At 35.9% G+C, this 5,286-nt stretch overlaps 1 pseudogene; it reads right to left on the reverse strand.

Annotated features, from left to right (window-relative positions):
- Positions 1–4,029: 4,029 nt before the first annotated feature.
- On the reverse strand, positions 4,030–4,986 carry LOC114579272 (annotated as a pseudogene).
- Between the last annotated feature and the right edge of the window lie 300 nt (positions 4,987–5,286).

Here is a 5,286-nt window from a genome sequence, read left to right on the forward strand (position 1 = left end):
AGGATCATAGTCGGCTGGCGACAAAGGTTAGAAGGATTGTAGCCAGCGGGCGACGTTAGTCAAAAGGATCATTGTCTAATGACAGAGGTCAAAAAGACGGCTTCATTTAAAAGTCCAATAAGGGAAACAAATCCAACATAAGATAGATGTCCGGTGAAAGTCCGACAATAGGCGGAAGTCCAGTGTCAAATAGAAATTTGGCGACGAGCAAAGGCCCGGAGTCGGGTAAAGTCCAACATAAGTTGGAGGCCGGGGAGAATTATGTCGTTGGATGGTATTTGGGCAAAACCCCAGAGTCACTTGGAAATCTGACAGAACTCTGACGTCCCTTGGATGTCAGGCGGAATTCTGGCTTCACTTGGAGGTCGGGCTGAATTCGACATCACTTGGAGGTAGGGCGGAAATTCGACATTACTTGGAGTTCAGGTACAACTCCAGTGTCACTTGAACATTCGGTAGAATTCTGGCTTTTCTTGAACGTCGGGCAGAACTTTGGCGTCAGACAGAATTTTGGCGCCGAGCAGAATACTGGCGGTGGTGGTCGAGGAGGAGTTTCTTCCCTCCTATCCTTCTCTTCTTCTTCTTCTCCTTGCTTTCGTCCCCCTCACAAGAGAAATGAGGGATCTATTTATAGATTTCTGGAGTGGCATGGCTTGTAAATAGGTGAAAGATCAGGGACGAATCGGGAGTGGTTTGAATGGACGACCGATATTGAATCCCTTGATCGTGGACCGTTCATCAGACATTTAAAGGTCTTAATGATATCAGAATTTGACAATCTTGGGCTCGTTGGATTTTTCTTGTTAAGACGCTCGATTCGACTATAAGCACGTCACGTTTGGAAACCGTTTGTTAACTCAAATTGTGGTTTGAACCTTCCAACAGCGCTACGGGTCCTTGATTTTGGCCCATTTGGGCTCGGATCGAGCTGAATTTGGTGTCGTTAGGTTCATATTTCTGAGATGATCAGTTCGACTATAAGTTTACCAAAATCGAAGTTCAAATGATCCTAGAATTAATTTTTGAAGTTTCCAGCTTGATTTTGCCTCGAGATTCATGCCTCTGTGTGTGTGTGTGTGTATGATAGCTTGCGTAGGTGAAGTGATTTATGTGAGATTAATATTTTATAAGATATCTTGAATTGCAATTATCTAAATGCAAATCGAATGCTTATAAAAATTATTATGATGTATTTTATAAAGATATCCTAATATGATTTTTTGTTTTATAAATGATTTCTTTTTAGGCAATAACTTTCACTCTTGCCTCACTAAAATTAATTTTGTATAAGCTTTATTATTATTATTATTATTATTATTATTATTATTATTATTATTATTATTATTATTATTATCAATAATATTAATATTCTAATCCCATATCCCATTAATTTAACAATAATCAATTGTTATTAAAAATTAGAAGGAAAAAAAAAACTAAAGACAAGTTTTGGCACACAAAATTGGAACTCAATTCCACACTTTCATTCTAATTTTAGGCTTTATTTGGGATAACTTTCTTATTATTTTCTAAAGCAACTTTATAGTACAAAAATTTTAGTTAAAAACTTTTGTACCAAAAAACTGCTTTAGAAAGCAGTAAGAAAACTACCCTAAATAAAATCTTAATTGAACAAATGCTCCTAACTCATTTCTTAAAAAAGAGAAGAACTTATTTTATAACACTTCATAATAGTTTATTTCACTATAAGTATTTAAATCCCAATTACAAGATTGTTTGTGTTGAAACTCGTTCAGTAAGAATTAGGATGTTAAGCCTAATTAAATATCCCAAGGCTAACCAAGAGGAGGGGTGAATTGGTAATTAAAATTTTAACCCTCTTTTAAAATTTAATGGAAACAAAACTTTAGTTTGTGAATTTTTCTAGAAAACTTTTTCAACCACAAAGTTTTAAACACAAAAAGTAAATAAGCGGCAAAAAATAAATGACACCAGATTTATAGTGGTTCGGTCAAAACCAGACCTACATCCACTCCCCAGAGGCACCCTCTGAGTATTGCACTAATACCAATAGTGGCTCTCCTTTAGCACCCACAACAAGGCGGAGAAGCCTTTACAAACTCTTTTCACCACTACCCGGTGCGGCAGAGAACGGTCGTCCTTTCACACTCCCCCGATGTCGGCAGAGACCCGTTCGTCCTTTCACACTATTCCCAGTGTTGGCAGAGTACCGTCATCCTTTCACACTCTCCAAGTGTAGGCAGAGAACCTTTCGTCCTTTCACACCCTCCAAGTGTAGGCAGAGAACCCTTCGTCCTTTTACACTCTCCAAGTGTAGGCAGAGAACCCTCGACTGTTCACACTTTCCAAGTGTCGGCAGAGAACCGGATCTTCTTTCAAGATCTTCTTCACAAGTTCAATCTAAAAGAAAAGAGAGAAGAGTGAAGTAATCTCAAACTTAAAAGTGGAAACACTTACCCTTGAGTACCAAGTGAAACCTTCATGCTCCAATGGCAAGAAATCTCCTTCAAATGCTCTCTCAAATTCTCTCCTTAACTTTCTTCTCAATAGGCACGAATATCAATGAACAAAAAGATTAAGTTGCAGTTTAGAATAGCCTATTTACAAAAGAGACAAGAAAAACCATCTAAAAATGGCAGATTTCAAGTTATCATGTTCAAGATCGTCCCGTACGATCGAAAATTGTCACGGATGATTTTACTTAAAAGCCTTGAAACGAACCTGTTTGTATATGTGTACAATGATTTCGTACAAGCTGATCGTCACATACGAACCAAGTTCGTCCGGTACGAACGGTTATAACCAAGTTGGTTCCAAAAACTGCAGAACGAACATAAAAAAATTGTCCTAAGTCGGTTATATCGTCTGGACGAATATATGTTCGTTTGGACAAATTTTTTACATAGAGCAACTCATCCTGTACGATAATTAATTTCATCTGGACGAAATTTTTCCCGAGAGCAGATCGTCTCTAACGATAATTAATTTCGTCCCAGACGAAATTTTCTGGGCAGTTCATATTCGTTCCATGTGTTCTTAATAGGAGATAACTGTCTAATCGTCCCGTACGAACTGATATCGTCCCATACGATCAGTATAAAATTTATATGATCTTCTTATGTGTGTGTATGTTTTTATTCACTCAATTACAATCACTCCCTTTCAATTAAAAAATGACATTTTTTAAACTTCAAAATTCAAAAGAATTTCTTATTGAATTTGATTTGAAGTCTTCATGTTTGATAGTTTGATTCACCTGAAATGTTAGTACACACAAGAGCAAATACAAAATTTCTAAAAATTGTTAGGAGATAACTACACAAAGAATAATAATATTTGGAATCATCAAAACTATACAAGTTGTAAGAATGTAAAACATGCAAATAGCAACTATCATTAACAGATTGTACATTTTCCAATAAAAATTCCCATATAACATTCAATAGCATAATATATATCACAAGTTAAGACAACAACAAAAGAAATTTTCACTCTCAGCATAAATCATATGTAACTGTCATAGAATTGAATACAAAACTTTCACAATTACAAACATAATCTGTGCAGTATATCAACATTATAAGAAGTTTTAGCAATTGATTCCATGCCAGACTGTTTGACATCTGGTCCTATGGCTCTAACCACAAATGGATCTAACCACAACTACGAGAAGATCGAAGCCAAGAGAATCGACCAAATAATGATGATCGTCGGAGTTCTCGGCAGTTCGATTCATGCCATTCCCCATAAGCCCCCAAATCAAAAGAAAAACGTTCCCAAATAGAGTCCCATGACTAATATCCATTATTTATGGCATCTGATACACCAACCACAACTCCGACAATGTTTATAATCCGAAATGGTAGTGGGGTAATGAGCAAAGTGGTCCATTTGAAAGTGTAGAGTTCACCAAACACTTCATCGTCGAAGGCCTTCAAAGTAACTATGAAGTTGATGTCAATTCCTGCAAGGATTTTTAGCAAGCCTTACACAACGGTGAAGAGGTGTGCAGTGCCTCCAATGAGAACTGCTCATTTCCACCACTCTTCATTGCTCATTTCTCCACCACTCTTCAATGCTTACTCCGCTCCACCGCAATTGCAGTATCCTTGTTGCAAAAATGGAGATGAAGAGTGTATGAAGAAGAGGCTTGCAAATGTACTAAATCTGAAAATAAGGAAATATTTTACAGATAGAGCATTGAATAAATGATAAAAAAAATCTTTAGATTTTTACATGATTTATTTTTGTCTTCAGACTTTTATAGTGTTCAATATAATTCTTCAATGCATCAAAATTTAATACATTGATGTTTCTTTGGAAAAAACATTAGTAGAAAGGAGCATTCAATGAACAATATAGACTTTGAGGGTCCATCTGAATAGTTAATATTAACTTAAAATATTGGATTAACTTTAAAAAATCCAAACTACTTCCATGCAAAACTTAATTCCAAAAACTTCCATCCAAAGAAATGACAAATTTTATGGTAGGACAAAATTAATTCAAATTTGGAGATTTGAGGCAATAAATTGAATACCTATAAAGTCTAGGATTCAAATGGACACGCCTAAAAAGTTGAAGTACCATTTTAATCAATCTATTCATATATAGATTTGTAGAAATTAGCATAATTTATAAGAAGCTTACTGATGGCATGATGAATTTTCCAGTGAGGAGGCATACAGAAGGACATGTACAATAGGCAACGAGAGCGAGTGAGGTGAAAGGATAAATTGTGGTGTTTATATATGAAAAGCGTTCAAGCCATTTGAGATGGCCATTCTTGTAGCCATACCAAACCGGGCTTGTCTGCTGAGAATATTAAGACTAAATCAAGAGCCAACCATAGACTTAGTTAAGCCTATTAGAAAGATTCATGAGAGTTAACCTTTGAATGCTGGCCTTTCTTGCATGCAGTATACAATACTCCATCCACAACAATGCATCTTGAAGCATGTCAAGATATCACTACTGTGATTAGCCATAGATCCATCCCAACATGCAAAATTCATCAAAAATTGTAATATTTATTAACAACTCCTTCGAAAAATTAAGGGCTATTCTGCACACTTCTATTTGGCTATAATCTGTTTGATGTTTTTTGTTAAATTAATCATCCACACAAATCAATGCAACCTCTCCAGAATTAGAATTTTGAAGCTAACCGTCATTTTTTAAATTGAAAAAAATTGAAAGAATTCAACTTTAATTTGATTACCACACGCATTCATCGCACCAGCCTTCTTATGATGTGAAAGCCAAGCCTTTTTTCTCTGGAGATATACACAAGACGTGGTAGTT

This window comes from Dendrobium catenatum, unplaced genomic scaffold (genome assembly GCF_001605985.2).
Source record: "Dendrobium catenatum unplaced genomic scaffold, ASM160598v2 fragScaff_scaffold_255, whole genome shotgun sequence".
NCBI lineage: Eukaryota > Viridiplantae > Streptophyta > Magnoliopsida > Asparagales > Orchidaceae > Dendrobium > Dendrobium catenatum.